A 22316-nucleotide genomic window follows, 5' to 3' on the forward strand; every position below is an offset into this window, starting at 1 on the left:
TTATGTAAATTAATATGTATAGAGCACCACGAAATTTTCATTGCTTTGTGGAAAAGTTAGATAGAATACAATAGAATGTATTAATTGTAACATGACAGGCTACCAGTCTGGCATTTTCAAGGTGGAGATAGGAAAACTGTACATTATAGACCAACCAGAGTTACATAGCAAGACTGTCTCCAAAACAAAGAAAGAAAGTCAAGAAAAGGATAGTCAAGAAAAGGATAGTTGTGCGTATTTTTTTTATACAAACAGTTTATTTACTCTAAACAGCAACACAGACAAAACGCCATATAAACACAAAGGAAGTGGTGCAGAATGGAGATGCTGGCCAACTTTGGATCTGAGACTCAGAAGCAACCGCCTAGGTTTCTGAGAAGGACGAGGGTAGGGAAGGAGGGACAGTGTGGTTCTGTCATACAGACAGCTGGAGGCCAGAGCTCAGTGGGAAGCATGCCTGCATCTGAGTGCGACACTCCTAGGGGGTTACCAAGTACAAAAGTTTATCATTTTACAGCAGTTGAAATACTGACATCAATATTAAAATAAAAGCAAGTTTTACTTAACAATCAAAAATACAAAAGACTGAAGGAAGAGACCCTGCATGAAAAACTGGGGCAATTCAGCGAATTGAGACTGTATATGCCAGTGGCGGAAATGGAAAATGGTGCCCGCTCAACCCTCCCAGGCGACTAGTAACTGTACGGAGAGACTTAGATCTGCAAAAGGCTGTAAACAAGTTATTGCCATGCCAATCCCTTCCTCGTCATGGAGCCCAGGCCGCTGCTTATGAGGGGGCAAACTTCTTCGCTTGTGTTCGAACCCTTTCATCATATTCCACTCTGGTTTGGCAGTAAATTGTGTAGGCCTATGCTTGAGCTGGGTCTTGAGTATTTGGTTCGTTTAGAAGTTCTTGTATTCCTAATAAGATCTGTTTGATTGTGATAGCTGGCCTCCAGTCCTTGTCTTCCTCCAGGATGGACAGGCACACTGTGCCAGAAGGATACACGTTTGGATGAAACAGTAGTGGCCCAAATTTACATTTTGGTGGTGAGGACAGATAATCATCTTTGAAAAGCATCCTTAGCTTGAACAAGCCTCCTTCCCACGGAGTCCCCTTCTTCCCAGGGATTGTGCACTCCCAGTTCATCAGGGTTCTTTGTTGGGACAACCACAAGGCCAAAAGGGTGGTCCTTCCTCCAAGCTTTCCTTTCCTGCGCAAGTCGGCTGAGGGCAATCCCCGACATATTCAAAGTCCCTGGGTGACCACCTGGACCCTCGCAGCGGCAGAGGCGGCAGTGCTCCTTTGTCTCGGGACTTCCCCTTGCATATTTTTTAAAACCATCTTTGTTTTGAGCTGTTTAGAGAAATCATGTGCTTTCTTGAATTAATGACTTTGTTTTTACTAACGTGTATTGTACACAGTAGTGAGGCTCTGTGTGACATCTCACTGTGCACTTGCCTTGGGTCTTGAGTACCCTCCTGACCTTAACAGCTACTTTAACCTGGAGATGCAACACATCTGATACATCTGCTCCTACAAAAGAGGCTTGGGTAGAAATTATTCATACTAATTTCTTAATCACATACCCTCTTCCTTACATAATTGACTGGCTTTGGAAGTGGACTAAGAAATGCCATCTCTTTCTGAATTCTGGGTGGCTTTTGCTTGTTGTGTGTTGGACCTTCTGTAGAGACCTTCATATAGAGTAACAGTGTGAGATGGAGACGCAAGCCTTGGAGAATGCTCTGGAACAAAGTAACATAGAGCACAGTCTAGAAACTATCTTCCTGTCAATTCCGGTTTGCCCCCTACTTTTGCAACACAGTCACATGCTTCCTTTACATAATAGTCACAATGTTTCTAAACGTATGTATCAATTAGTGCTCTAAGAAAGTTTTTGTAGCAACTGACCTAAACTGCATTAAGTAAAATTAAATTTAACCAATACTACATAAATTGCATTCATTTTGAGACTTAGAATGGGAACAAAGTTAAAAAGAAAACCTCCGTATCTATAGCCTTTGAATCTTCACCTTTCAGTTGCTGGAGGAGTGTTTCCTTCTCAGGATGTGTCTTTGTGGATTTTAGATTGTGCTTCCTAGCCAGGTGTGAGTGGGGGAGTGTGTAACACCAGCTCTAGAGAGGTAGAGAGAAGAAGGTCCTTAGGACTTCCTGGCCAGCCTCTACCTTGCTTGAGGAGCTTTGGGCCACTGAGAGACTTTTCAAAACAAAGAAAAAGTGAATAAATAAATAACAGCAGAAGAATACCCTAAGGTTGACCTGTGGGTCACAAATATACAACACACACACACACACAGAGAGAGAGAGAGAGAGAGAGAGAGAGAGAGAGAGAGAGAGAGAGAGAGAGAGAGAGAGGGAAGTGCTTCCCTAAATATTATTTTTTACAATCTTATTTATTATTATTAGTTTTATTTCATTTTAGATACTATGGAAAAATCTGTACATTCAGGAATATTTGCCCCAATCCCTGGATCCCAGGCACAAGGACATTTCATTAGAAACTGTGAGCATCTGACATAGGACTAGAAGGCATATCTCACAGAGTCCAAAATCTAAATTGCCTTTTGACTTAGTGCCTTCTCCATACCCTAAGGAGCTTGTTCTGTTCTGCAAAATTAGAATGTTGCCAGGAGTTCCATGGGCCACACTCTGTCCTCCTGTGGGAACGATCTCTTGAGATTAAAATGGATTTGATGGGCAATGAGAGAAGCCTGGCAGCCTGACAAGTACTAGAGATAAGAGCTCTGGGACAGAAGCCAGGAGAGCAGAGCCTCATCCCACCCTATCCCTGGTGAGCTGCATGGTTCTGGGAAGGCTTCTAAACTTCTGCTTATCTTCTACTGTTTTTCATCTGGAATGGCAAAACCCATCCTATCTCTCTTATACAAATCACCGAGAACATGAATGGAATGAAAATAGGATTGCCTCAGTGCAGTGAGTGGAACTACTCTAGTATTTAGAATGGGACCAACCAACCACATTTGATTTGAAAAAGAGTTTGATAGGAATCAGGGAGGTTCAAGAGGCCAGACGTGCTGGAACATCCAGAGACCTTGGCAGAAGAGGGATAAACCTAAATATGCCTTACACAGTGCCAAAGAAGCAGGCCAAGATACATCCTGTCCCTTTAAGAAAAGCCAAGCCATCTCCATCACTGAGGAAGTTTACCTTTGCTTGTGTCTGTGAAATTGTTTTCAGAGGTTTAAATGAAGAGGAAATACTCGGCGTGAATGTAGACGGCACCATCCCATAGACTGGAGCCTCCGAATGAATGGAATACTGAGATAGACTGTATCTGTGAACCAAAAGTTGAAATTACCTCTTCCTCCTTCAGGATTTTACCCTTGTCAGATAGATGCTTACAGCAATTAGAAGAGTAACCAGTAATCTTAAAGCAAGTCCTATCCATGGGTCAGCTCTTAGGTAACCCTAAGAGGGAGAAGACAGACTCACAGAGGACCCTAGTCAGCTTTGGGACTTCTAAACTAAGGACCTTGACCTTCTGGGACAGAATGTGACTCAGGATTCAGGCAGAGGTGATGCCCATGGGAACTCAGAACACTAGGCCCTGGAACAGAAGACAAGACCACTCTACAGGTATGCAAGAGAGAAAGAGAAACTGACTGTGAACTGATCCTGAGGCTGTGCAGCAGCAGAGTCAGCTTCGCCTCCCTGGCACCAGAGGCAGCTGACTTGATCCTGCCTTCATCAGGACTGCTTGAGACTCTCTGGGTAGAGAAGCTTTCCCTGGAAGCCCTCGACCCTCTACCCAAACACCACACTTCCCCGGCTGACCCTTATGTGAGAATCATTACATTCTGAACCCCCCTTTTTTTTTTCATTAGAAACACTGGACTATTTGAAAGAGATTCCCAGGGCAAGGTATTCTGTGTGGGAGGCCACATGGGAACTTGGAACTACCATCATTGCTTTCATGTAAAGTTGCTTCATAGGGCCATCTTCATTGACCACCACAGTCCTGAGAATGTACAGCAGAGAACATGAAGTATATAAAATGATAATTATAAAATAAAAAAAACCTAATGATGACACACTCACCCCTCCTTATTCTGTGACTTGTCCTTGTACAAAAGGCCATGGAAGAAACAGGTGCATGGGTATGAACTACCACAGCCTTCAGTGGACTTGTAGGAAGGGGCCAGGCCCAGTGCAGAGGGAGAAGGGACTCCCAGAGAGGCAGCTAATTGTAGTTCCTCTGCATGGAGGAAACAGGTTTCTTCCAAGCTGCATAAAGGCATCTTGTGTGATCAAAAATACAAGGGAAGCAAAATTGCCACAGGCCCTGTTGAATAGTTTAGGCCAGCTGCTCTGTGCACAAGGAGGAAAGGCACAGAGGAAACCTGGTTCTCACAAAGTCCATCTACAGGGATCTCAGACATGAGGATACTTTTTTTCCCACCGCCTGGAGTTCCCAAGCAAAGTAGGCTCAGTCTGTCAGAAGGTCAGAGCAGCCAGAAAGCAGCCAACTGCTTTCAAAGACTGCCTCGTTTCCAATGAAAGTTTCCAAGTGATAATAACATCTCTCAGTATTGAAACTTCGAGAACAAATTTGCAGCTCCCCAGTGATGGATAAAACACCGTTGGAAAGTGTGGCTGTCCCTGGCATAGGCCAGCTCAGGGAGAAGGAAATGGATCACACTCACAGAGAAGACAAATTACACATAGGCATCCCAAGATGAATTGCAATCATAACCTGGGAAAACCATCGCAGGTTTTCTGTTATCTACAGACAGTGTGCTGAGCTCATTTTCTCTGAAAAGACAATGCACTGTGTTAAACTGGCTTCTCTAGCTCAATTGGAGGGAAAAATGCCTGTGAAATTTGTGTGGGCATTATGAATATAATTAATACAATTTGTAAAAGGTCAACACCATTTTTGCAGACTTCAGCCCCAAAGGGGATTGAGGAATCACATGTTGGAGAACATTCTTTTGTCTGTGATACCAATGTCCAATGTTGCCCTGCGCTTCCTGCAGGTCTTTCTCATCTTGCAATCTGAAACTAGACTTGCACTGTCTTTTCCTCCAGGATCTGTAACACTGTCTCTTCACATAGGACACTTAATGCAATTTTCATGAAAACCAAAGAATCCTTTGTTTACAGCAGAAGGGTGGAGTGATGAGGATAAGATATCACACTGTACTTTACCTGTCTTTTTAAAAAAAATGCATGTTCATATATGTCTGTGTACCAAGGGTATACTTCTATATCCTGTCAGAAAGAGTGTCTTATTGACTTGAAGTTTGCTGATTAGTCTAGACTGCCTGGCCAGCAAAGTCCAGGAATCCACCTGTCTCCACATTTCCCATGCTGAGATTATGTGAGCACCTCACAATTACTGACAATTTTACATGGGTTTAGGGGAGTGTGTTGGGTAATTTTATGTCAATTTGACAAAAGCTAGAGTCACTGGAAAGGAAGGAACCTCAACTGAGAAATTGCCTCCATAATATCAGTCTGTATGCATGCCTCTGGGACACTTTCTTACTGGTAATTGATGGGGGGGGGGCACTCTATTGTGGGTAGTACCACCCCTGGACTGGTGGATCCGAATTTTATAAGAAAGCAGAGCAAGTCATGATAAGCAAGCCAGTAAGCAGAGCTTCCCCATAGCTCTCTGCATCAGCTTCTGCCTTCAGGTTGCTGCCCTGTTTGAGTTCTTGTCCTGACTTCTGATGGTGAACAGTGATTTGGAAGAACAAGCCAAATAAAGCCTTTCCTCCACAAGTTGCTTTGGTTATAGTGTTTCACTACAGCAATAGAAACCCAAATTAAGACATGATTCTTGAGCTTGTGTGGAAAGCACTTTATAGACTGGGAATTTCCCTGGCGTTCTCTCTCTCTCTCTCTCTCTCTGTGTGTGTGTGTGTGTGTATGTGTGTGTGTGATAAGACATTGGATTTTAAGAATACAGATCTTAGCAGCAATTATCTGTGACTTCAGAGTGGAAAAACTGTAGGAAGAGACTTCTCGTTTGAGAAATGAAAGAGATAAGGTACCTTGTGCAGAGTGACCTCTGAAGATGCTTACGTAACTACCACTGAGCTATGCTGTGGTTGTGGGTTGTGTGGATTTTACATGATAAAAATGAGTGTCTGTGCTCTCTAAAGTGAGGGCATCAGGAAGAGCTGATGTAGATAGTTCAAGTCAAGAACGTAGCTTTCTGGCCCCACCAAATGTGGGCCCTGTAAGCTCAAGGTTAGGTCTCCAAATCCCACATTTTAAAAAATTCTTGGCAGGGTGGAACATACTTCTGAGTTCCAGCACCTGGTGGTGTTGATTAATAAAGACAAAGCACTGGAATGAAATTGAGACATGGAAGAGAGAGAGGAGAGAGAGAGAGAGAGAGAGAGAGAGAGAGAGAGAGAGAGAGAGAGAGAGAGACAAAACATTTCACTCTAAAGAGGAATTTGGGAGCTTTATCTTTTTTTTTTTTTTTTTTTTTTTTTTTTTTTTTTTTTTTTTTTTTAACAAGGAATGGTTAAGAAACTGAAGAGAGCTTGGATTTTGTTGGCTGGTAAGGATATTATGAGATAAAGTGAGGGACGTAGAAAATTTTGAGAGGATTCTGTTAAGCGCCAAATGAGACCTGCAAACCCATCAGTAACACCATAGTCTTCCCCTCTTTCTAAAACCAGAGAGAACAGAGATATCACCATAGGTCCTGTGGAAAAGCACAACTCATACCTCAGACAGCCTGTGCTGTCGGGCCAGTGCCCTCTTACATAGTAGATTCTAGGATGCATACAGACTTCTTTCAAGACATGCTTCAGTAGAAGCAGAGACATTAGATAGCAGGGGTAAATCCAGAAGGAAGGTCCTCCCCTGAGCATTGGCTTAGAAGGATTTATATTCTGCATCTGAAAATTTTAGAACCAGAGAGGGAATTTCCCCATCTTCTACCAAAGAAAGAACTCAGTGGTAGACCACACAGACATTTTCGTTATTGTTGTTGTTTTAAGATTTTATTTAGTTGTATATGTGTGTATCTATGTCGGGGTATATACACATGTGAGTGTAAGTACCTTTGGAGACTGGAAGATAGTGCCAGATCTCAAGCAGCTGGAGTTACAGGTAGTAGTTGTGAGTCCCCAACACAGGTGCTGGGAAACAAACTCAGTCTTCTGAAAGAGCAGCACGTACTCTCAACTGAGGGGCCATCTCCCCAACCTCTATGAAGACAGGTTTCGGAGTCTACTAAAGTTAAATGTTGAGAGGACTGAGCTTTTAAGAGAGATTGGTGCTGTTCTTTCTAACCCAGAATTGAAGAAAAACAAGATGAATCAAATAAGGTGGAGTGGCAAAGCAGTGAGGAGCCCCTCTGCAACTGGTCCATTAGAGAAGCAGTGGTCTAGTAAAGTCGAAAATAAACCTCACATCCCTACACCTAATCCCAAAACTCAGTGGGGCTTATCACTTCCCCACTTTGAAAGGGAGTTTTTGTAGAAGTGACTAAGGTTTAGATGTATTAATTCAGACTCCTGTGATGAAGATCTGATTGTTAGCTTGTAGGGAGAAGCACCCACACAGATAGCACAGCCCATTTCTGGGTGTGCCTGTGGTGTTGCTTCTAGAGATAATAAGACCACAAGAGCACTGAGCTAATGGCTTAATCCACCAATTAATTTACATCTCTAATAAGCTATCAGGGATGTAGAAGGCTTCACTGGAGGAAGCCAGCCTCAGGAAGTGTGTCCCTAGAAAGTATATGGTGCCATGATATTCTACCTAAATTCATCAGGACCAAGTGACCATGGACTGAGCCCTCTGAAGCAAGGAGGCAAAATGAATCTTTCTTCCTTTCAGTTGTTGTTTGTGTTGACTACTTAGTCACAGCAGTGTTAAAACAAAAACCACAGATTTTTAAAAATTTAAACATTTTTAAAATTTTATTCTTTGAGAATTTAATATATGTATATAACAAATGATGATCATGTCCATCTCTTATTTTTTCTCCTCTGTCTTAGTGAGGGTTGTACTGCTGTGAGCAGACACCATGACCCAGGCAACTCTTATAAGGACAACATTTAATTGGGGCTGGCTTACAGGTTCAGAGGTTCAGTCCATTATCATCAAGGCTGGAGCATGGCATCATCTAGGCAAGCATGGTACAGGAGATGAAAGTTCTAAATCTTCATCTGAAGGCTGCTAGAAGAAGACTGGTTTCCAGAAAGCTAGGACAAGGGTCTTAAAGCCCATGCCCAAAGTGACACACCTATTCTAGCAAAGCCACACCTATTCCAATAAGGCCATACCTCCAAATAGTGCCACTTCCCCAGCCAAACATATACAAACCACAATACCCTTCAACTCCCTCTAGAAACCTCCCAAATATCCCCCTCCAAACCTCATCTCTTTTTTTAAATATCTCATGGTATCCAGCTTGTAATCCCTATATGTTTCTAGAGCCATCCACTGAAGCATGAACATCCTACAATGACTACAACCTCAAGGGAAGATTACTACCTTTCCACCAGCTGCCACTGACTTCTGATATCTACTAAGCTCCATGAGCCCCTTTTCATTCAAGTTGGTATTTTGATCAGCTTTATACTATTAGGGTCTTATCCAGCAAAGCACAGTCTATAGCTGCTGTGAATTAGTGAATGGAATGGCCATATCATAGAGCATTTCACAGCACTTCTCCCCATCTTTCAACTCCTACATTCTTTCTTCCTCCTCTTCCATGATATTTCTTGGGCCTTGGGCATGTAAAAGGTTGATAAAAAAAATCTCATTTATGAATAAGCATTCATAGTCACTTATACTCAGCTCTTTGGCCAGTTATAAACCTCTGCATTAACCACTGCCATTGATCAAAGATGGTTCTCTGACCAAGGCTGTGAGCAGCCCAAGTTTGTGGGTATAAACATAAATCTTTAGAAGGCAGTTTGACAACATGACCATTCAGCAAAACAAGAATAGTAGATGTTCCCCTACCTCAAAGGCCTACAGTCTCCATTTCCATGAGCTGTTGACCAAATTTAAAGTAACAGACATCAATTCTCTGCTGTGGAGCAGATCACAGATCAAATTAGAAAGCAGTTGGTTACCCCACAACTGCCTTGCCACTACTGCACCAATGGGCATATACGTATTGTTTATCACTGGAATCACAGCACCAAAGTTCCTGTTAAAATATAAATAAGACTTTGGAAGAAGACCTGAATTCCCATGAACAGCATTGCCGTTTAACTTGTCATGTGACAAGAGTCCTCTAATGTGCTATAAAAGGAAACTGAGATGCATCACCGGGTTGAGCTACTCACTTGTTCAGTATTAAATTGTTCTTTCTTTGTAACTAATTTCTTTGTATACTGAATGCTTTTTAAACACAGTCTTTCTTTTCAAATCTTCCTTTTTTGTTGTTGTTTTAAATTCAGTCCAGAATTTTATCAGTGGTGGGAATTTAACTCATAACTTCACACATACTAAGCAAGGGGTCTTCAACTAAGCTACATGCTACATGCTTGGCTTTTTCTTTTTTCCAGCCTTAAATTTAACAATTGCTTGAATAAAAAAAAATCAAAGTAACGTTCAAAAACTCTGATGACTTGGTAGCACTAGGATTTACTGCTGGGTTGTAAAGTGCCTGGAGCTGGAATAAAACATAAACTTCAACTCTTGTAGTTTTATGTTTGAGTGTTAATTAGCCACATGTCTAAATCATGGCTGTGCCATCATCTTCCTTTTTCAGAAGTCTCTCTCTCTCTCTCTCTCTCTCTCTCTCTCTCTCTCTCTCTTTGTGTGTGTGTGTGTGTGTTTTCACATGTGCAAGTGCATGTGTGTTTGTGGGTTCATGTACACATATATGTAAATATGGGTAAAGACTAGAGAACACTCTCTTGTGTCATTCTTCAGGAGCCATGGACCTTGGTTTTTAAAGAAGCATCTCTCAGTGGCCTGTAGCTCATCAAATAGGTCAAGATGTCTGGCCAGGAGTCCTCCTTTCTTGACTCACTCAGAGCTGGAATGATGGGAGTGTGCTACCAATCTCTTTTCTTCTTGTTTGTTTCAGAAGGGTTCTGGAGCTTGAGTTCAGCTCTTCCTGCTCACAAGACAGTCACTTTATTGATTGAACTATCTGTCCAGTCTACACCTTCTTAACATTTATTTTTCTAGTACTTTCTAGAACTATTTTTTAAGAGCACTGTGACTGGTTTATCCTTGTGCTTCGGGTACCATAGCATGCATTCTTATCACTTCAGATATGAAGTGAGCCTCTAATGTCAGACAGTTCCAGTGCATCATGTTAGCCTGAGTTGCCAAAAAGACAAAATTAGTGTGTGTGTGTGTGTGTGTGTGTGTGTGATAGATGGCTTCAACTTACTACTAAATGGTCCTCTAAGTGCCTACCAAACGCAAATGGAGGGAGAGAAAGCAAATGTGCTAAAATATTAATGGTAGGTGAGTCAAGCTAAGTATATATAATGAATGAAGACTCCTAGGTACAATATTGCTGATTGTGGACTGAAATCAGGAAGCAAGTCTGAGTCACTGGAGCAGCAGGGGCCAGCAAGCTACAGCAGCAGATGAGCTAGCTCACGCAGTCAGGGAGGCTAAGAAGCCCCACAATCCCTGCAGTGTTGTTTGCCTTGGAATGGACAGCAAGGGGCCTGAGAATCAGGGTGCCAAGGGCAGGTGAAGAACAGTGTCTCAGCAGTCAGCCAGGGGAAAGACAAATGAGCCAACTCAGATGCTAATCTCTTCTTGAAAGATTCTGGAAGAACACTCAGAAATAATGCTCAATGAACTGTTAGGATAACCTATGGGCACACAGCTTAATGTGTGTCAACTATTACATGAGCTTTAAGGGCTTCCAGCTCAGCCCAGGCCTCCTCATAGGTTTACTTCTTCCTTCTGCCCATGGCTCCCACACCTGCTGGAGCCCCCTCTGCCTGGTAAGCAAATAAGAGTCTTGAGTTCCCATTTCTTCAAGCCACAGTCATCTGAAGGGCACACTGTAGATACTCCTACATATAGGAAAATGTGGATCAATACTCCGTATAGATAGATATTTCTTTCCTTATAGATACTCCTGTGTCTTATCCCTTGGGTGGACACATGAAAAAAAGGCCCCCCTCATGATTCCTCCAAACAAGCATGCTCTGCTTTGCTGCCCTTGGGATGACCTCCTCAAAGAGTCATCTATGAAAAAGCCCTGACTCAAGTGGTGCCACTAGGAAAACCCAGGCTAACCATGTTGGGAAATTTTCATAAGCCTTGTCTTTAGCAAAGCAGGCTCTAGTCTGCTCCAGTCACTGTTAGAAACAAATCACACCCTGGTACTACCTCTAGCTCCGACTTCTTCAGGATGAAGGCACTGGACAAGTCCCTGTAGTTCCCACCATTCCAGGCTGGGACATTTAATCTTCATAGCCAACTTGACCAGATTTAGAGTTGCTGAGGTGATTAAGGCGTGTTTCTGGGTGTGTCACATGGCATTTCCAGAGAGCATTAAGGCAGGGGAAAGGAGTCAATCTGAGTGGGTACTGACCCAAGGTCTGGAGCCTGAGAAGAAGAAAAGAGAAACAGGTAATGTGAGCACTGCATTGCTCTGGCCGTGAGTGAGGAGAACTGTTCTGCTTCACTGTGTCCTCAACACCGGCTGGACTCTCCAAAATAGTGAGGCAAAATTGCTCAGTGCTTCCTCTGGCTCTGCTGGGGAACTGGCCATAGCTCCACAAAAGCAACTGCACATTCATTCCCTTGTGGTCTGGAGTTATGCTCTTTCATTGCCTTGATCAGAGTCTACCTGTCTGTGATCCACTCATTCAAATTTATCTACCCATTCACCAATTTTAACTAATTCATCTCTTCGTTCTCATGTATTTTCCTTTGTCCACTGGTTTTAACCAGTCACTCTTCATGTTAATTATACTAGTTGGCTCTGTTTTATTGATTTAGGGTTTCACTCACTTTTTATACCTTATTGTCAGTCTTTTTTTTACTTTTTCCTTATTCTTAATTCTCTCTTTTTTTCTTCTGTCTCCTTTATTTCTTCAATAACCTTTTACTATGCCTCAACTGAAATACTACCAGCAACATGTGATTGTTCTTGCTGGAGGGAAATGCTGCTCTAGTTCACGACTTTGAGTATCTCTGTGAGTTCTGAGAGGCTATAAGCAAGTAACTGAGGTGGGAGCAAACTTTCAACAATTTATTCTAGCTGAGAATTTATTCTAGGTGAGAAATGCTGCATCTGAAGAGGCCTGCCTTTCTACATCATAATGGAACAGAAGGCATCACACAGTGAGCCAGAGTGTGAGGGCAAGAAAAGACTCAGCTGCTTTTATAACACACTCACCCTCACAATAGGGGACCCCTCAGGGGCAGCTTCATTCACAGGGTTCTTCTTATCAGCTTTTAAAGCCCACCTCTCAACATTGTTATACTGAGACTTACTTTCCAGGAAAAGAATGTCTGAGACTAGTTTCCAATCCTTTCTAAGATGGTCTCCCTCGTGGTTCCAAATTCAGATATCATCATATATATTTTTTTATTTCATTTAAAAAAAATTTTTATACAGTGCCCCATACATCTAGTTTCAAATAATTTGTATAAACAAAGATGACCTTAAACTTATGTTTCTCCTGTTTACATGTTCCAAATCCTGGAATTGAGCATATATACCACCATGCCCAGTATATGTGGATCTGGGATGAGACCCAGGGCCTTATCCATGCTACACGAGCACTCGGTCAACTGAGGTGGATTGTATATTTTTAAGAGCTTCACTTTTAACTTTTTGCTTGTTATTTATGAGCGCCATAAGAAGTCTTATTTAAGCCGTTGAAGAAGTCAAATAATTTCGGCTGATTCTTACTTAGCCTTATGAAAGTGATTCAATATGTTTATGGAAAAGGATACTCATATCACCTCAATGCAAGTCTTCAAGCCTCTTAACACTCCACTGAGAATGCAACCCAGAACATGTCTTCAACATTCTTTGATAGTGAGAAAAACCTCATCATCAAAAGCATCTATTAAATAACTTTTCCGAGAAAAGTGTGTGATTTTAAAAACATTTCTGTGAGCAAATACTTATGACTAGTTATATGCTTCTACATATAATGATAAAAGTCAAGCATTCTCAAAGCTGAGCCAAACCCAACATTTTTCCTAAGTCAAATGTTGAGAGTCAGGAGTATTAAGTATTAAGGGTACTTTTTGCTTGCTTGCTTTATGGATTACTAAGAATTGAACCCATAGTCTCACATATGCTCCACAATTTCCCACTACTAAGCTTGAGAATGTTCTTTATCCAAATTATTAATATATTGGGAGTTGAAAGTCTGAAGTAGTTGCTAGCTTACACTCTGCATTTTTGTTGTAGTTGTTACACTCACACACAGTCTGTAACGCTTATAAATGAGGTACAAGGCACATTGGCAAGTGTGCATGAATGCTCGTATGTGTGTTAGTGAGCATGTGTGTATATGTGTTTCTAATCTTATTTTAAATATAAACCTTTCTTTATTGCCCAGCTTGTCCCCGATCTCCTGAGTTCAAGCAATCCTCCTGCCTCAGGCTTCCTAGGACCTTTGTAAGCACTACACCTTGTTGAAAATTTTAAAACTGGGTTGGAGAGATGGTTCTGTGGTTAAAAGCACTTTCTAGATTTTAAAGCTCTAGTGGTTAAAAGCCCTTGTAGACAATTGAGTTCAGATTCTAGCATCTACATGGTTGCTCACAATCATCCTTAACTACAGTTCCAAGGAATCCAATATCCTTTTCTGGTCTCCGTGGACACATATAGGCCAAACACTCATGCACATAAAACTAGAAAATCTTTAAAAAGTAATTTTTAAAACTGAAATAATAAAAATTAACTTATCATTAATCCTGTGTTATATGCATACAGAAAATTATATAAATGTGAGTTTCAGCTTACTCAATTATTATAGTATTAACATCCTTGCCATCACTGGGTTAGGGAAAAAAATCACTATGGGTTCCCTTTCTGTTTAGGCATAGGTTCCTGGCTCCCAAACTCAACATTATGGTTATGTAATTTCTCCATCTTTTATGTGTGCATTCACCTTTCATATCTGTGGGTTCTGTATCCATAAATTCAATCAACCACAGATCACAAACTTCTTGAAGAAAAATTGTGTCTCTATTGAATATGTGCAGGCTTTTATCTTTTCATTGTTCCCTAAATAATGTAGTATAACAACTATTTACACAGGTATGTGCTCTGAATATATAACATGTACTTTCTGGTGTATGTTGCTTTTACAATAATGCCAAGATTATATGACATAATACATTGTGTATTATAACTGATGAGTTAAGTTGTCTAGGTGGATGCAGATACATTATCCATCAATGCTCTGCCTTTTACACATGCAGATCTTGGTGTCCACTGTGGGGTCCTTGAGCTGATCTACTATGGACACCAAGGGATGACTATTCTCTTACCTTGTTCATTTGAATTCAGTGTAAAACTCTACAGTATGAATTTAGCATGATTTATTTATCTAGTTCCTGTCCACAGACATTTGAGATATCCCAGTGTTTTCTTATGATCCTATGAATGTTTTTGGGTCAGGAGGGCAAATAAGCATGTTTACAAGGTTAGAATTGCTTGATCGTGGAGTAGACACATCAACCGTAGTACACAATACAGACTGTTTTTCCAAATTGCTTTTGTGCTGTTGTCAGTAGTGTCTGGGGTTCTCCATGATCACACACTGACTAACAGTGGTTCTTGTCAGTCTTCAATTGCAGCAGTGGAGGAGAGGGGCTTGGCATTTCATTTTAATTTTAATTTGGATTCCCTGGTGACTAATGAGATTGGACCTCCTTCTGTGATTTTCTTCACAATTTGAGCACCTCTCTAATGAAATATCCTTCAAATAGTCTCAGCTACTTTTCCAGTGGGGCTTTTGTTTCAGATTTTGACTTTCAGTTAAGAAAAAAAATGCCAAAAATATATAACATGTCATTCTTTGTGGATATGTGCTGGTTTTACAATAATATCAAAATGATATAAAATGCAGGAATATAGATAAGAAAAATGTAAAAGACATCTGTGTACTAAATTGTGATACAGAATAATAAGAAATTGACAAATATCATGCATGGATTGAATGAGCAAAATTTTGAAGAACTATCCACAGACACAATATAAATCCTAGGAAAATACCAGATATGTGTTTGAGTGTGTGTGTTGGGGACTATGGGGGGAAAGAGAGACAGAGCAAACAGAGACAGAGAGAGACAGAGATTTGGCAAACTGTATAATCTATATCAGAAAGCAGAAGACAAACAATAACCATGGTTGTGACAATTTTGGGAAAGGAAGAATGAAGAGGAAGAGGAGGGGGATGTCAGGGCACATCGAAGCTTACTGGAAAGTGTAGCAATAAATGGGCAGACGTGGTATAAGAACATATACACCACTGGAACAAAATGGGTTGCAGAGGAGGACCTTACTGAGATTGGTTATGCAGCAGACCTGTAGAAGTAGAAAAGGATTCATTTCCTTAAGAAGCCAGCTTGGGACAAAGGGATATTTGCAGGGAGCAGGTAGTGCCCAGCATAATTTTTTGATTCATTTTTTGTTGTTGTTGTGTGTAAAATCTACTGTAGTAGTTTTCAGAAGGTGGTTTTAACAGTTTGGGTGCTGTATCTGAATCTGGTTCCCCGTTGCTGCTGTTTTTCCAGGTTGTGGAACCTTAGGAGATGGAACCTCACTGAAGGAGGCAGTTGTGTGGAATCAGATGGGCTGTCCTGGGGATGGTAGTTAGTGTGCTGAATAGATTTCTGCCAATTTAACACAAGCTGGCATCATTTGGGAAGAGGGACCCTTAACTGAAGCAATGCCCTTACCAGATTAGACTGAGGGTGGGTGGAGTTCTTAGTGATTGATGTGATAGGGTCCAGTCTACTGTCAGTGGTACCAGTCCTGGGCACTATGAAAAAGCAGGCTGGGCAAGCCAGGAGGAGCAAGACAGTAAGACAGTACTCCTCCATGGCCTTTGTATCAGTTCCTACCTCCAGGTTTCTTCCTTGAATTCCTGCCCTGACTTCTCTAGACAATGGACTACAAACTGTAACATGAATTAAGCCCTTTCATCCCCCAAGATGCTCCCTATCAAGGTGTTCGAACAGTAATAGAAAAGCTAACTCAGACAGTTGATTTAGCTTCTGACCCAGATATCTTTTTCCTCAATAGTGGACAGGTAAGCAAGCCACTGCCACAGCTCTAAGCTCCATGCTTTCCTCACTCTCAGGGACTGTTTGCTCTCAAACTGTAAGCCAAAACAAAACCCCTGCCCTGAAGTTGTTTCTTTCAGGGATTTTATCACAACAATAAAAAAAGAACTAACACATTGGTGCGGGATATTTTGACGACCTTAAGATATAGAAACAGCTTTAAAACAAGGAAGAAAATGAACTAACTATAAAGACAAAGAACAAATCAGACTACATTAAAATTAATAACTTCTGTTCATCAAAGGGCACCTCCAAGAGTGTGAAAATCAAATGGGAAGAAAATGAACTATTTTTAATTGTAAATCTTTCTAAAAATCATGATACATCTTCCTGCCCTTTTAAAATAAAACCTGAATAAAACATTTTAACCTCTATAAAAGAAACAGTCACAGACTAGTTCTTTTACTTTTCCACACAGTTTTAAGCACCTTTAATGAGCAGAAACATGCTCCTTTTCGGAAGATTCTAGAAATCTCCAGTCGTGCCTCAATCCAAATTTTTTGTTTTAAGGTTTGCTTTTTTTTTTTTTTTTTTTTTCCCCAGAGAGGAGCTTGCTGAAGGCTTTCAAGTCCTCTGGCAGCCTTGAGCCTCCTCTGACAGCTCCTGACAGGCACATAGCCTTTGGATCTCAGCAAAGAACAGTCCAGGTTTCTCTAGGCTCCTTGTCTCATCAAAGTTTCCAAGTCCATGTTCCGTCAGAATGAAGGGCATTTCTTGACTATTGCTTTTCTCCTGTGGTAGCTTTGGCTTTTATGTTTGTTTGTTTGTTTGTTTATTTGATTGGTTTTTTTTTTCTTTTAAGTTGCTATACAGATAGCTCATCAGACACACAGGTCCTTCTCTTCACAAATTAGTAACCAGGCCAGACGCCTTCACAGTATCTTCGTTTTCATCTGGCAGGTTGCTAAGCTGCATCTTTTCATGGTGCACATCTGCACATGATAAATTATTTCTCTACCCTTTAATCCATTTTTTATTATTTTTCAAAAATATCTCATGCCTTTTGGTCCCTGGTGTTGTTGAAAATAAATCCCTGCCAGCTCTTGGCTCTGTTGTCAGAGAAGCCCAGCATCACATAGGATGGCTAGTTCCTTGTTAATAAATTAATTAGCTGTGGTGATTTCAAATTAGAGAATTGCTTTGGCTTAAAGATTCAGGCATTACTGAGACCATCAAATGATAAAAGTACTTCCTGTCCCTGTCATCTTTATACATACTCATCTCTGGGTATCAGCATATGATAGGGACTGGGAAGGGTGTGTATCTGTATTCTGCTCTTGCCAATAAGCATCTCTGCAACAGGTCTGCTTAGGACCCTCCCATGCCTTTCCACCTGGGGCTAAGACTCTTGCATTTCCTTCTCATGCTGGTGGTGGTCACTGTAAACACTGCAGTCATTCCCTTCCTCTGGCAGCCAGCCTTTCATCCTTGAATCTCTAAGGAATTAAATGGGTGTTTCTAAATTTTCCACACTGCAGTGAGAGCTCTCAAGTTGCATTACCAATAAATAATAGCATGGAATGCTTATCTAAAACCCAACTGGGCCCTCTACAAGCCCTAATTAATTAACCCTCATAGCTACCTGCCATCCTGTAGCTTACTCAGTTTGGGCTACTGTTTGTTGTTGTTGTTGTTGTTGTTTTTGCTTTTGCTTTTAAAAAGAAAGTGTTATGCTGACAAGCTTTGTTTTGTAACTAACAGAAATGTATTTTCTCCTGTTCTGGAGGTGAAAAGGCCAGAGTCAAGGCTTGGGCAGGTTTGGTGTTTTGATCTTCCTATAGACAGTGCCTTCTAGGTGTATCCTTACATGGTAGAAATAACAAAGTTTCCTCAGGCCTCTTTCATCTGGACCCCAGTCTCCTTGATGAGGGCGTCCATTCTTGAAGCTTCATTACCCTCCCTGTAAGGCTCCAATGATTAATATCATCTGTGATGACAAATTTTATCAATTTGATAGGATCTAGCATCACCTAAGAGACAAACCTCTAAGCATGTTTCTAGATTAGGTTAACTAAGGTGAAACTGTTTTCTGACTGTGCAGTGTGACCAGTCCTCTGGTTTCTGATTGCAGTGTGACCAGCCTCTGTTTTTTGACTATGCAGTGTGACCAGCTGTTGCAGTAATATTTTAAAACAGTGGCACCCAATCTGGTTTGTTCTTAATCAGCCGTCATCTTCCCCTTCCCGACTAGACAAGGCCTGTGGCCATGAGACATCGGCCCAGCCGCCCATGAAACACCAGTGTGGGAGATGACTCTGCCAATCTTCCACGCTGTCTCCGAAAGGCTGGGCTGAGCCCAGACTATCCCGCCACCCACGTGGTACCCAGTAGAAATGAGACTCTAATGCTTAAAGATTAACCAAAGGCTTTATATGTTTCATAATGCTCAATTAACAAGATGCTCACACAATTACAGGTGTTATAACTAACTAAATATAAATAACTAACCTAGATATAAGTTGTTACCCAGGGCTGCTCTCGATGCACGCGTGGTCATCCATGGCTCCTACATCTCTCCTCCCTAGCTCCTCCTCTTCCTTCTCCTCTTTCTCTCCTTACTCCTCCCACCTTAGCTCCTCCTAACTTTCAGGAAAATATCCAGCTTCAACCAGCCCTCTGCTTTCTGATTACAGTGTGACCAACCCTCTGTTTTCTGACTATGCAGTGTGACCAGTCCTCTGTTTTCTGACTGTGCAGTGTGACCAGCTGCCTCATATTCCAGTTGCCATACTAGACTGTATCTTCAAACTGTGAGCCAAAGAAAACCCTTTATTTTTTAAGGTTTTTAAATCACGTATTTTGTCATAGAAAGCTGACAAATCAGTTTTCAACATTTGAGTTTGGTATGGACACAGACATTCAGTGGTGAGGTGAGTAATAGGTCTTATTTCAAAATGGATAAGGATGAAATATTCATTGTATGTGTTGAGAAACTTGGGAGAGCCAAGTTCTTTCTCAAAGATCACTGCTGTAAAACATCACGTCAGGCTGGTGCATGCTGTGCCATGGGAATCCTTATTTCTGGTAATCTGAACTATAGGGCTTCCTAGAGGCAAATATTTGTCTCTGGACAAATATGTTTGTATATCTGTCTGCACTTTCTCTGGAGGGCATATATAAGTTGTCAGGGTACAAATAAACTACCTATAAAACTTCTAGAACCCACCTCCAGACACTCTATTTGAGGTCTTGATCTAAGCTGGGAAAATCTGCACACACTGCTGAGGATATGCAATTACAACACTAGTGTGGGAAGTTTTGAAGCATCCCAGTCTCCTGCCTTTGTTATAAAGAATTAGAACATTCTTTTTGAGAACAGGTTTGTTCTAAGGAATTAACTACAAAATGTTCCCTCTGGCCATCTGAGCCAATCGATCTGTTATACGGAGTCATTCTGTAATTTTGAGGGAAATCTATCCTTAACAGTGATTTTAGCCAAAACAGAAATTGTATTAGGTTTTCCTTACTCCCAATTCAGTAAGCATGGAGTTTAGCCATCAGAACCAACAATTGATAGGCTGGTAGCTGTGAGTCTGAGACCAGCTCCAGGGTCCAGGCTCATATTCTTACTGATAAATACAGAGGATGAATATTTAAAAGTCGGAGGTGGGGGGGGGGCAGGTAAGAGATGCACATGTGTATGCAAGTGTGTGTTTATGCATGTGGAGGCCAGAGGTCTACATTGGGTAACATTCCTCTGGTAACATCTACCTATGTTTCTCACTAGCTGGAACTGACAAATAGGCTGGGCTAGCTGGCCAGAGAGCCCCTTGGATCCTTCAGCTTTTACTTCCCCAGTGTTGGGATTATAAGCACAGACCACTATGCCTAGCTTTTTCACACTGGGGTCAAACACAGGTTCTCATGCTTACACATTAAGTATGCTACTGATGGAGCCATCTCTCCTGCCCTGAGATATATTTTAAAATGTAAACACAAAAAAGTCTATGTTCACAAAGCACACAGCAGATTGTAATCTGAAGCACCCCTAGCAGACACTTAAATGGGAAGCCACAATGAAGTAAAATGGTAGTTCCTTGCTACACTGCTAGTTTGGACGTTATCATAAATCGCACACATACAACATACTGTGGACCCAGCCCTGGCATTCTCAAGAAATCTGAATAGAAAAATCACTCAAATGGGGCCACTGGTAGTTGTATCACAAAGTATATGTCAACTGGGACCAAGGTTAGTTGCTCCATGGTATCATAAATAAAACACTGCTTGATTTATGCTGGATTTAGTTTTCTCTTCAGTAAATATGGATTCCACTATCAAACTTGGATGTTTCATTGGTTTGATTAGCAATATTACCTTTAAAGGGAGAACAGAAAGCATTAAAAAGATCAGGGAAATAAATATCTATATGTGTACAGTATATTTACATAGTCTTTCAAAGAAAAAGAGAGGTTTTATGTCATTTACCTTATTCTGTTTATGTTTGTCAGAATCTTTCATTTTGCCACTGGGGGCGGGGGGAACATTTTCTACATGACTTATTTCAGAGCAATCAAGTCCTTGTTTGTTTGTTTTTTTAAATTCATATTGATTTGGTAAATTGCAATAAATTATTTTGCACTATAAAATTACGATGTTAATTAGTATGAAATAATAGGAATTTAATTCAGGAATTTCTTGAAACATTCCAATCACATGCATTCGATCAATAGCTGAAGAATTGAGTTAAATAGCCTCAGAGCTATCTCTTGGGTCGTCTTATTTCTCTAAATCTATATTTATTTTTAAAATTCCCTAGGAAAAGTGCACTCAAGTTATGTCATAAGGACAATGAAACTCCAGCAACTGTAGCCAAGAGAAATGTTTAGTGGACAGAGGTTGCCTCTCTCCGTACATGCACTCTGTTAGCCTTGTGCGGCTGGAAGGATTTTCTATCTTTTTGGTCTTCATGTCTTACACTTTATAGTTCCTCCGTAAACTGTAAACTCCCTAACTGAGCCAGACTCTTACCTTTCCTAATGCTACCTTCAGACTCTTTCTTCAAATGTGGTTTCTGTGATTCCCTTTACCCAATACACCTTCCCTCTTTCTCATACTCCATGCTATTGTCTTAATTTAGCATAGTTATCAATTTGATCAAGAATTATCCAAAGGCCTTCTGTCCTTTCCAGGATATTTTCCCCCAAGGTACCCAAGTAGCTGGTACAAACTGCACGTATATGCATTTATCTTCTTGGTACTAACAGTAAGCTCCTTTCAGGGAAATGGTTTGATTAATTTGCATTGTCCACTCCAAGCATCTACTGGGGTTGGGTAGATGAGAGGTACAAGGCAGGTATACATGTGAAGGAAGGACTTGAAGGGGAGACACAAGGATCCTGTTTCTTCTATCAGTTGAGTGGAACAACCTCATGAAATTCAATCTGTGTGGCTGGATCCAAAGCTTCGCCTTCAGATTCATCATGCACCCGGCTAACTTAATTTTACAGAAAGATGAATCCAAGAGAAAAGATAAGAGAATACCATCACTTCCCACCTTGGTCACAGACCACGGTGTTTTTATTTTTATTTGCATTGTTATACATTTTGAGTTTCTGTTTTTAGTGTGAGTTGTATCTGGTCAAGGGATGATAGATCTCTGTTTGTGGCCAAGTAATTAATGAGGAAGGATTAGATGGACTGAAGAAGGGGGCCAAATGCTAAAGGAGGAGGGAGAAGAGAGAGAACTGGACAAGGACAAAAGGAGTGAGGAGAGATGAAGGAGTAGGAGAAGCAGCAGGGGACAAAGAGAGGAGGAAGAAGAGGACACCATTTTCATATTGGTGATATTTGAATCACATTAGAATTCTTCATTTATTTGCATCTTTTACACTACTGAGTGCAGTTAATTCTTTGCGGGTTGGCATGGATGGCCGTAGGCGCTCTTTCCCTACCAAGGTCCCGTTTGGATGTGTCTTCATGTCTGTCCTTTGCATTATCTTGGGAGTAATATATTGGTGGAAGATGCATTTTTTTAAAATCACTTTAAAACTTCTTTAGAAAGCAGAGATGTGAGCTTAATGGCACATTATTTACTTGTGCATCT

General features: G+C 41.1%; 1 pseudogene; it reads right to left on the reverse strand.

Annotated features, from left to right (window-relative positions):
- Positions 1-243: 243 nt before the first annotated feature.
- LOC117723232 (SUMO-conjugating enzyme UBC9 pseudogene) lies at positions 244-1262 on the reverse strand (annotated as a pseudogene).
- Between the last annotated feature and the right edge of the window lie 21054 nt (positions 1263-22316).

Source organism: Arvicanthis niloticus, chromosome 18 (assembly GCF_011762505.2).
Source record: "Arvicanthis niloticus isolate mArvNil1 chromosome 18, mArvNil1.pat.X, whole genome shotgun sequence".
NCBI classification, from domain to species: domain Eukaryota; kingdom Metazoa; phylum Chordata; class Mammalia; order Rodentia; family Muridae; genus Arvicanthis; species Arvicanthis niloticus.